This window comes from Lasioglossum baleicum, chromosome 10 (assembly GCF_051020765.1).
Source record: "Lasioglossum baleicum chromosome 10, iyLasBale1, whole genome shotgun sequence".
NCBI lineage: Eukaryota > Metazoa > Arthropoda > Insecta > Hymenoptera > Halictidae > Lasioglossum > Lasioglossum baleicum.
Window position 1 is genome coordinate 16,632,923 of NC_134938.1, and position 12,067 is coordinate 16,644,989.

General features: G+C 40.5%; 1 protein-coding gene across 2 annotated transcripts in view; it reads right to left on the reverse strand.

Moving 5' to 3' along the window:
• Alpha-man-ia (alpha-Mannosidase class I a) overlaps window positions 1–12,067 on the reverse strand; it is a 679,808-nt gene that overhangs the window by 23,094 nt on the left and 644,647 nt on the right. The window lies entirely within an intron of this gene.

Below are 12,067 nucleotides of genomic sequence, written 5' to 3' on the forward strand. Positions count from 1 at the left end.
CTCGGTTTTGCACCGGTCCCTACAAGAAATGTTTACGTGGCATGTTCTAGTAGTATGTTTACATCTAGCACTTTGGTATGTTTACAAACTATTAGTCTACGTCTTAACACTCAGTTCTTCGCAATCAGTCGAACGGAAAAGCACGCAAGTGAAGTAAGAGTAAATATGAAGTCAATTGTGTAAAAAAAGTCATTTCTCTATTGAATGACGGCTTGTCAACGGGTAAGACGGCGAAAACTTGCAGTGTTAGTCAATCTACAGTGCAGAGAATAAGAAAAAAATACTGTAAAAGTATATTATTAAATGTTGGAGGGAGACCAAAAATATTATCACCGCAGTATGAACGAAGGATTATACGGTTTGTCACATCTGGTGAAGCTTCAAGTTCCATTATGGCTGCAAAATTATTAAAAGAAGATACGAATATACAAATAAGTCAGTGGACAGCACGGAGAACCCTCAAAGGAGCTGAGTTTAGAAGCATTAAGAAAATAAAGAAGCCAATGTTATCGAAAAAAATATTAAACGTCGTTTGAAATTTGCTACAAAATATCAAAACCGGACAACTATTAACTGGGAACAGGTTATTTGATCAGACGAGACCAAAATTAACAGAATTTGTTCAGATGGCATGTCTTGGTGCTGGATTCGTAAAAATGAAAGGCTTAAACCACATGTGAAACAAACATTAAAGCATGGAGGCGGATCCCTAATGTTCTGGACGTGCCTAACAGCATTTGGTGTTGGATCATTGCACCGGATTAATGGCATCATGAATCAGTACATGTACAAGGATATTTTACAAGATCATCTCATAGATGCTGTTGAAAATATGCCTTTTGAAGAAAAAAATGTAATTTTCATGCATGACCGAGACCCTAAGCACACTGATAAAAGTGTAAAAAATTGGCTCAGTACTAAAAAATTTTCTGTTCTGTATTGGTCTGCACAGAACCCCGACCTCAACCCCATAGAGGATCTATGGGGTTTACTAAAAATACGACTTCGGGGGATTCATATGACTCCCAACCAACTTCAATCACAGATTTGTATGATAGAATTCAAGAACAGTGGGAACAAATATCTCCGGATTATTGCAAAAAATTAGTAGAAAGTATGCCAAAGCGAATTAGTACAGTTTTACAAGCACAAGGGTTGTGGACGAAATATTAAAAATAAATAATATATTAAATATTGCCAAGTATTGGTCGTGGTGCAAAACCGATTCAATCTATTTTTGTTGTCATTGCTAAACGAGGAGACATTAATTATTGAAAAAAATTGCTGAAGTTACTTCTAACTATGATAAAAAGAATTATAATGTTGATTTCTTGTTATTCTTCTATATTCCTAGCAATAAATAATGATTTATACAAAACTTGTGGTTGTTGGTTCAGTTTCGCTCCTTACTGTAAAAGTCGTCTACAAAAATTGGAAAAAAATGCATGAACCTCTCTCCAAGTATTTCCGTACAGTTTTACGATATTTTTCCATTCGCCAACCATTTTGAAAGTACCAAACGAAGGTCCGTGTTCTTTAATAAGCGCACCGCGATTTTTCGTAGCGGAGCGTTAACATGTATTACACTTAGGCAAACGTAATGTTTAATCAACGCGGCGCGGGCAACTTCATAATTTCGCGTTACCCCGCGGCTCGTTTATAAATTCCATTAGACTAAAAGCTCTCGTTCCCGCCGCTGACATACTCGCGATCATGATTTTTCCTTAAGCAGTGCTTGGAAGTGCGAGTTCCGAACAAAGTTTCGCTGATGGAGCATCCGAAGAGTGCGCCGGCTAATTGAAATTTACTCGATGGCGGCGATTTCGGGGTGGAAGGAACGTAAGAAAATGGTTTCAGTGGTAACAGCTGTTTCTCCCATCGCACGTATAAAGGCACATCGCACGTCATGGTAGATAGAACATGCTCGGCAACAGGTGTCATCGCATTATTTTTAAACACGCGTGTCGCAGCAATCTTTACAGCAATCATTCTTATTATTTTACTAACATTTACGTTTATACATTTATATAACAAGAGCGCAAATCGATGAAATACATGATCTTAGGCTACCCCATGGGGAATCAAGTACATCTCGCTCTGTCGACTCGCTTTAAACACGTTTCATTCGGAACGTCGGCTCACATTGAAACCCGGCCATTACTGGTTGCATTACTGTTCGAAAACAATTTCGTGCATCGACTGCTGCAAACGGAACCTCCAAGCATAGGAATACCCTTTCCATTGACAAGGAAACGATCGCTGGTTTTCTTCGATTCAAAGCGCAACTGCGTTCCAACTGCTGAATAGAAACGAACTTCTGCAAGCTGTTCCCGGGCGCGGAAAGTACTCCTTTGGCCTCGATCGAGGCGTCGACAGGGGAATTCATATTTTCCGAAAGCGTATTTGTATCTTATTTTATGCGGAACGTCTCTAAAGTCTCCGAGCATCACCTAATTAGCTTCATTAGGTCGTTAATATTTTATCGTAAGAAATTTTATGAATTTTCATCGATAGTCTTGTAGAGCATGAAGAGACGAGTCCAACGAGTACCATGACCATACCATTACGATCATTCGTTCTCGAGATATCTCTGTTAGGTGCTCAGCCGTTAGACAGGAATATCTCGAGTTCGAATGATCGTAATGGTACGGTCATGGTACTCGTTGGACTCGTCTTTTCATGCTCTACTAGAATATCGAAGAAAATATACAGGGTGTTCTACAAAAAAATATCGACGACTTTGATATCTGACGAAAGGTGTGGAGAATGAAACGGAGGAGGATTAGCCGGGGGGAAGGGGGGCAGAAAACCACCGTCAGGATTTTCTCGACCGTGTCATTAACTGGAGGAAACCGACGACGCCGCTCGGCGTTACACGGTTTTCACGGATTTCAGCTGATGATCGCACGCGAGCATGTAACTTCGTGCTCGGAGCGATAATGTCCCTTTGGTATGGCGCGGTTCAAAAACGCCGGATAGAGACATTACGCTACAGAGTTCAGATAAGAGAGTGGCGTCACACTTCACCAGCTAGCGGCTGGGAGCTACACACACACACAGCCGTGCACTCTGCGAGATATAGATCTAGGCAGTTTCTCACCCCTTTCGTTTTTCCAGCCGTTTCGCAGGAACGGGCTGCGCGATTTCTCACGATTACCAAGTTGATCATGCTCTCTTGGACTTGCTCGTTGATTGCCGAGCAGCCTTCACGCTCGGTTTCCCGCAAATGGCCCTCGTCTGTCGTCCACGGACAAGCCGGGACTTCCAGCCGGTTATGGTTGCGCTTCAGACTTTATCATTAGTTATCGTCGAATAATGAGCTTGGCAAATTGATCGAATTCCACTGTTTAGAGTCAGTGTCATGTGCGTAACAGACCTGGCAACCCGAGAAGTCGGAAAAAGGCTCGGATTTGACCGGGTCCTTGGCCAACCGTCATAAAACAATTTCCCAAAAATTGCAGGACAGTTGGCCACCCGTACGCCCGAAACGGCGTAAACCCAAAAATTTACAACACCAAAAAAAAAAAAAGAAAATAATAAACTTTCTAATTTCAATGTTCCATGCAGACCATACCCACAGCCATCTGTCTACGCCAATCAGGAATACAGACACTCATCCCCACAAACGCAAACACAACCAATCGAAATGTAACCAAGAAAACATAGTACCCAAGTTCACGTCAAATCCGAATTCCGAACCGTCAACACGATTTAGTACGACGCCCTTTTTGCCACGCTCATATTAGCTTGCCGAGTTGTCGATGTTGTTGTTGTCGTTGTATGCGTAAAATCTTGTAATCGAATTTTAAATTCACTTCCCGATGAGTTAGAGATTTGAAAGTTTAAACATAGCTCAGAATTGGATGACAATGCAGTATTAAAAAACAAATTTAAAGAAAGACTGTACGTCTAGGAGAAAGAAAATTTTAATATTTATTAACTAACACCTGGTCGCGCGACGCTCGGTAGTACGTCAACGCGTTCAGCGATCCCCACTCCGCACGCCAGCGCTCCCTACTCCCTGCTCCAAATAAAAGCGTGGAGCGCCCACGAAGATTACGTCAATATAATTTAGCACTCTACGCTTTTATTTATATAGTCACTAATCTCTAATAAAATTATTTTCTCCCTTTTAGTGTATTTTCATATAAGCGTGGTTTTTAAAAAGTTTTTTAAAATATATTTTTTTTAATAAACAACTTTTAAGTTTTAATCCAGTACATTGTCCATTACCTAAGTCCCGATCCCGGGTAAATTCCTTAAGTGGTTTGACCCGAAAGAAAGGACACAATAATATTTCGTGACGCGATCGGTCCGTAAATCGGTGTGTCGTCGCGAACGTAACATCAGTGTGGTGTTCAGGGATTCAGGACAATGTTGGCGGTGCGAACAACCCTCATACTACTTCCTATCCTCTCATCCCAAGGGGTTCCAGTGTATTATTATCCTGTCTAGGTCATCGCGACCACCCTCTAACATTTTTCGCGTTACACTTCCCGCGCATCATGTCAGAGTGCATTAATATTGAAATACCTATGAATTTCCAATGCCGCTATCAAACGCTGCTGTCTCCTCCGTTTAAACATTATGAACCACGGTCCAGGAGAAAAATAATTTCGCCGGAAGTTCGTATAGCTTGTATTTACACGTGGACTTATACACTGCCCACCGCTGTGACTCGAAACGCTGTCATTTCAATGACACGTGTATCCGGCGCAATTTTTCCCGAGAAATAACATTTTATGATAAAAGTAAAACTAAAATATGCTCTGTTCCGATATACATAAGACGAAGATTGGGGACCGGCCTTTGCCGTATTTCCTATCGGGGACTTAGGGTATTATGCAAATAGGAATTATGCGAATTTCGTGAAATTTTGATTTATTTCAGATCCACAAAGGGACTGCTACCGCTGAAAATAACATCTTATTTGGTTCCCCCTTCTTAAAAATCTTCCGCAGTCTAATGATTAGATACCGACCTATTTAATAATGTAAAGAATATTTTGGATAATGGTGCAGTAATTTTTAGTGGTGCTTCCGAGCGCTATGGGTTAATTTCCAAGAATAGAAAAATCGACATGGGTTTGGCTGTTCGCGGAGTGGAACAGCGAGAGCCTAAACCCTGTCTCCTTCCAGAAAATTGTGTCGACCTTCCGGGTAATATTGCAGTTGACATTACCAAGGATCTGAGAATGCTGCAGCGTCCAGTAACGTCCGGCAGCATTCTCAGACTTTAAATGAAGCCGGGCGGCTGCTGCAATGCCGGCCGGAACGTCGGGTTCATTTTCCAAATGTCACAGCTTACACCCAGGCAGCATGAAACTACGGCATTAACTGCAAGAACCAGAATCGTGGGAGCTCCAAGGATCCCATTCAGCTGCGCTAACACTCCTCATTTTCTGCAAACGGAAACATTGATTGTCCTAAACACTCAACGAAATTAGGCGAACGGGGAAGTCAACGATAGCGAGTGCAGCTTCGCGTGACACAGTTTAATCCGACGCCACCGGTGCGGCATTTAAATGGAGATTCAGGATAAAAACATAGAAATGTGTACAAGCTGTCCCAAAAATGTTATACTTCCGTTCGGGTCAACCCAACTTGTGCGTGGCGATTCTTGAGGTCGAATGAAATAACTTTCTCCTTTGCGGAAATGTTCTCCGAGGTCTCCAAGTCTGGGTGATGGTTTTTTAGTGGGTAGTGGGGGATCCCGACCATCCGATCCCCTGAGCCTCAACAGGGGTGTGTGCAAATTTTTCCATCAACCTTGACAAAAAAAAAGCAGAGGAACCCTCCTCAGAACAGGAGCGGATAAGGAAAAGAACAGGAGTCGACTGAGCCCTGGAAAAAGTGGCAATCAGGAGAAATACAAACAGTGGGGTCAGGACCCTGGTCAGGACCAGGGTTACCATATTCTAGTCTTGCCAGGCCCCTTACCCTTCCGCCCCTTGTCCAGCTGCGCAGCGAAGCCCGCCTTTGCTTCCCCCACTCTTCCCACTAACGCTGACGCGTACCACGTAGAGCAAGCTGACTTAGCTCACGCGTCAGCGTTAGTGGGAAGAGTGGGGGAAGCAATGGCGGGCTTCGCTGCGCAATTGGGCGAGCGGCGGAAGGGTAAGGGGCCTGGCGAGACTAGATTATGGCAGAGTTGGGCAAAAATTTAATCAACGATAGACGACTAAATTTCTACTTCAATCGTTAATCGCAATTAACAATTAATCTCCTCGTTTAGTCGTTAACTGTGGTTAACGATTAAATACTTATTAATCGTTAATTGCGATTAACGATTATTAATCGTCAATCGAATAATTGATTAATGATTAACTGCTGAAATTTCGAAATGAAATACGTAATCAGAACTGTATGAATACTGAAAAAAATGTAAACTGAGTTTAGGTGTATTGGTCCATAATACAAATTCTGTTTACGTGTTTTTAGGTTTTTTTTCGACGATCCCTTTTTCTAATCAACGATCGACGATTAAATCAATCGATTGAATCAATCGCCGATTTTTTGACGATTTTTTCATTTAATCAACGATTGACGATTAACTTCGTCAATCGATTGAATCAATCGCCGATTTTTCGACGATTTCTTTTTTTAATCGTATACATTGATCAATCAATCATCATTAAAATTTTAATCGATTAATGCCCAACTCTGGATTATGGTAACGCTGGTCCTGAATGGCATTAGTGAGAGAGAAAAGGGCTCTCAGTCCTAGACGTGCGGTTTTTTTAGTGGATACAGTAAATCCTCTATAGACGCGACAGCCTCGGGGGGAGCTATCGTACAGGGTAGCTATTTTTCATCTCCACAGGCCGAGCCGAACGTAGAGAAGGAAACCGCGTGTAAATAGGACCACGCGGGGGTCTCCCCTCGGGCGGTCGATCGCGCTACAAAGAAATTAAGGTATGTATTAGGGTGTTTAAATTGGGGTTTTATGATACTTGATGTATCATTCTCAGGTATGGAATAGCATTAGTATGTACTATACAACAATTTCTCGCTTAGCACCGTTGTTTACCCTGTACTAAGTTGGGGGGGGGGGCGGATATTCTTGGTCGCATCTATCGTGTACAGGGTGTCTCTAAATTCGTGAACTTCCCGAAAAGGGGTGGTTCCTGAGACCATTTCAAACGACATTTTCCTTTGCAAAAATGTTATCCGCGGCTTTGGCTAGGAGTTATTAACGAGAAACACGGACCAATCAGAGCGCGACCTAGACGCGAGGCACGCCAGCTGTTTATTGGCCGACTGTGGCAACTCGCATCTAGGTCGCGCTCTGATTGGTCCGCGTTTTTCGTTAATAACTCCTAAACAGAGCCGCGGATAACATTTTTGCAAAGGAAAATGTCGCTTGAAATGGTCTCAGGAACCACCCCCTTTCGGGAAGTTGACGAATTTTGGGACACCCTGTAGAAATTGTTGCGCCTGAGGATGTACTGTATTTGGGACACCGAACGGGTCCCATGGAAATCACCGATACAGATTTCTCCGACACGGTTTTCGCCGACAACATTTCTCCGACTCCAGATTTGTCCGACAATAGGTTTGGCCGACAACGAATTTAATCGACAACGATTTTGACCGACAACGAATTTGATTCACAACGACTTGAAACCCAGTATGATAATATTGTATGATAATACTGTATGATAATGCATACTGTGGTCGTATTAAGTTGTTGTGGATCGAATTCGTTGTCGGTCAAAATCGTTGTCGATCAAATTCGTTGTCGGCCAAAGCTATTGTCGGACAAATCTGGAGTCGGGGAAATATTGTCGGCGAAAACCGTGTCGGAGAAATCTGTGTCGGTGATTTCCATGGGACCCATACCGAACACCTGGGTTCCCCGAGTCCCTCACTACCCCCCTCTGGGGTGTACGTAAACGTGCTTTTTCCGCACGTCTTTAAAATTAAAAAAAAAAAGGCAGAAGACCTCCTCTAATGGGAATTCGTTGACCGTCGCTCCCCACTTCTCAGCGCAGTGTAATGAATTACTGCGAAATTAGTAATTACCCGGCTCCTCGGTGTGCTTCAACCCTTTTCAACATTAAACATCGCGAAGTAACGTCGGCGTGGCGCATTACCGCGACGTGAACGACAGACACTATAATTTCAGCGCAGACTGCATCGGTTGTGTGCACTGGCAAATGAAGGGGTAAGATCATTCGATACATCATCATGACACAAGCGCGGCACGGCGAGTGCGAAGATTAAACGTTATTTAAAAAATTGTACGCCGGATAATTTTTCACGCGATACACCGTATTAGCATAAATAAGTTATAATAGTAATTCCGGGCAAGGTGGCCCCTGCGGGTAACATCGATCCGGCTCTCGTATACATTATAAACAAATTCGAAATTTCAGCTTTCCGTAGCGGCAATCCTGTGATCTTTAAGATTTGGTAGACAATGTTTCCACAATTTTACTGTAGCCAACTTTTGCATCGAATTAACTTGTTCAAGAGTACAATCACCCATAATTCAGTTTCTTTTGTTGGTTTCATTCCAGTTTGATTTTTGCGCAAGCATAATGTAAAAATGTACACGTAATCCGCAGAAGCATATCCGGTTCCATGTTAATGCTTCAAAAGGGGTACAAAGGGACTGTCGAAGCCGCGAAATGTACTTCATTAGACCCGTTCCCATCGAGTATCTCGCTCCGACGTGAATTACAAAACCGAATGAAAGGAAGGTTTCACCAGAAAATCGAATTCATACGAAAGCAAAAATGGAGACATTCATTATCGCCATGATTCTTCGTGGAACCCCTCACCAAGGAAACTTAAATATTACTGTTTTAATAAGGCTGATAAATCGATGGAGATTGAGCCTACCTTATCAACATACCTTCTTCGATGTTTCAGTGAAATGAACTCAATGAAAATTCTTAAATCTTCAACGAAAGGATCGAATCTCCACACGCCGTTTAAAATGACCAATCGCATCGTGGATCCAAATGCAGGTTCGTCCAAGCGAATTGTTCATGACAGACAATCTTCAATGATGTTTAAGACCACGATGATTTTTTATAATCAATTAAAAGCATTGGTTTACGAAATGATATGCAAAGAAGATTTTCCAAAAAATTACAATTGACCAGGTTACATACGAAAATAAAAAAGCATTTTTTAAAACTTTTTTATTTGGGTCCCTAATGTGTGTGAAAATTTAAAATACATATGTGTTTTGTAGATCTATGTTAGTTATGCACATGCTGAAAGTTTCGTCGAAATCCGTTGACGCAGGAAAAAACGACACGCATGGAAAGATGCACGATTCTGTGGATTTTAAGCAGAAACTGATCAAAAGTCGTATTTCCACCATTTTTAACCGCTTGTAGCTCGCGTGTATGTCAATCGATTTCGACGAAATTTTCAGCAGGTAACTACTATAGATCTACAAAAAATATATTTTAAATTTTTGTTAAGGGCCCGAATGAAAAAGTTTCAAAAAGTGCCTTTTTTATTTTTGCATGCAACCTTGTAAATTGTAATTTTTAGAAAATAGGTTTTGCCCATCACTCAGTAAACCAATGCTTCCAATTGCTTACAAAACATCAGGTCATTTGGTATAATTACAAAAAAGTTATTCTGTTTCAAAGGGTGTACGGAGACTTATTTTACTGAGTGTATTATGTTCGTCCGTCCACGAGGAGTCGGTTCTACTTGTTTCACATTCGGCGTTCTACGGAAGACTGAAGATTTTCGAGGTGTGTGAAAGTCCCGGCGGCGTAGGGCGGAGAAAATGTAAGGAAAAAATAGGAAACACAGTCGCCTAACGCGAATTCTCAAAAAGATGTCCCCTTTTGTAGAACCGTATAATTTTCCATGATAGTGATGCATATATTATTTAGGTGGTTGTGTAGTGTGTATATCGACCTTACGCTTTCGCCCGTTGTGCATGAATAATTAACTTTGTAATCGTGGAATACGTCGGTCGTAATTATCTCGCTTCCTTGAATTGCTTTTTTCGCATTTTACAGGAAAGTATTTCCGAGGGGGAGAAAAAAAAGATGAAAACGCGGAACCTTAAACTACGAAACAGGAAGTCGACGAGTCGCGTTACAACCATTGCTCGCGATGGCTACACTGGACACACAATATAAACTGAGCGTACGTCTGATGACGATCCTCGGACTCTGGCCGTACGTCAATGTGAATGTTCGTCGAATACAAAGTACCCTCGTCAATTGCCTTTGCACTACTTTAGTCACTGCCCAGGTATAAACTTCAATTAACGTGTTAGTGTGTATAAGATGCGTTAATGTTTGTCCTCGTCGTGCTTTTCAATTTTATCCATTTATGAGAAAAATGAACAGGCGGAATGTAAAACCGTGGAAAGTTTCGAAGGGTATCGACGTATTATTTTCACTACAGTAACTCCTTGCACTCGGAGCTATTTTAACTGGAAAATTAAATACTTATTCTGATCAAGAATATTTTTAACCGACTTCGAAAAAGGAGGAGGCTACTCAATTCGATCTGCATGTGCCTTTTTTTCTATGTACGTTCACCGATAACGCCGAGATGGATGGACCAATTAGTGTAGGGTATATCTCCCGATTGGTCCCTTGATAAAAACTGGAAATAAAAAAAATTTTATAAAAAAAAGATTAAACCGACTTCGAAAAAACGCACTAAAAAGTATAAAATGAATTCCATTTAATTTATGTGAATACGAACTTAAATACAATACAATCTTTTCGGAGGCGGCGCAAAATTGAAAATTTTCGACACTGGAAATTACGAAAATCCTTAAATTCTTCTCTACATGCTTCCATCTTCTCTTCCCACCTACTGATGTCCAAGTCCACCATATTCCAATGAAATCATAATCAGCAACATCTGTCATTTGGAAAATTTTTAATTTTTGCACCGCCTCCGAAATGATTGTATTGTATTTAAGTTCGTGTGTGTTCACATAAATTAAATGGAAACTATTTTATACTTTTTAGTGCGTTTTTCGAAGTCGGTTTAATTTTATTTTATAAAATTTTTTTTCTATATGCAATACTTAAATGTTTAATAATTTATTAGAGATACCAACATACCTAATCATGTAAACAATATTTTAAATAATGGTACAGCAATTTTTAGTGGCGCCTTAGAAGTCACCACTCGAGTGCTAAGGGCTAAAATGATTAGTAAAGAATATATTGGGTTGGCGAGAAAGTAATTTCGGTATTCAAGGTGAAGTAAAAACCAATTTCTTTAATCAACCAATGAACTTTAATCAATTAAATTTTCGTATTTATTCTGTTTGACAAAACATCATTGAATTTTATTTTTAAATCAATTTTATTTCAACGTCAACGAACGGCACTCTTTTTACGTGGGTTGCAGAAGTAACATTGTCGATAGCCAGCTTATAAATCATTGCTAGTAGGCAGTGTTGGGCAATTTTTATTTTAAATTGTAAATAATTAAATAATAAATAAACGTGTCATTTTAATTGCAAATAATAACTAAACTTGTTATTTAAATAAAAGTAATTTAAATAATTCCAAAAGTGATCTATTTATTATCTCTTATTTGCAAATAAAAAATTTATTATTATTTGGATTGAGGTGGAAATCAAATAAATAGTTTTTCGTCTTCTCTTATTTCTTGTATTTTGTATATAGAATGAACAGGTGCGCGTTTTTTGTCTGGAGTCCGGAGGGCCTAGCTGCCTATAAAAAAGTACAATTTAATTTATTATTTGTCAATACAAATAATAATTGAAATTGTATTTGTATATAGCAAATAACTTTATTATTTTTATTACCACGCTTATATTAGCTTGCCGAGTTGTCGTTGTCGTTGTTGTATGCGTCGAATCTTGTAATCGAATTTGAAACTTTAAACATAGCCCAGGACTGGATGACAATGCAATATAAAATAACCAATTAAAAAAAAGACTGTGCGTCTAGTAAACAAACAAATTTTAATATTTATTAACGGTCACACCTCGTCGCGCGACGCTCGGTAGTACGTCAACGCGTTCAGCGATCCCCACTCCGTACGCCAGCGCTCCCTACTCCCTGCTCCAAATAAAAGCGTGGAGCGCCCACAAA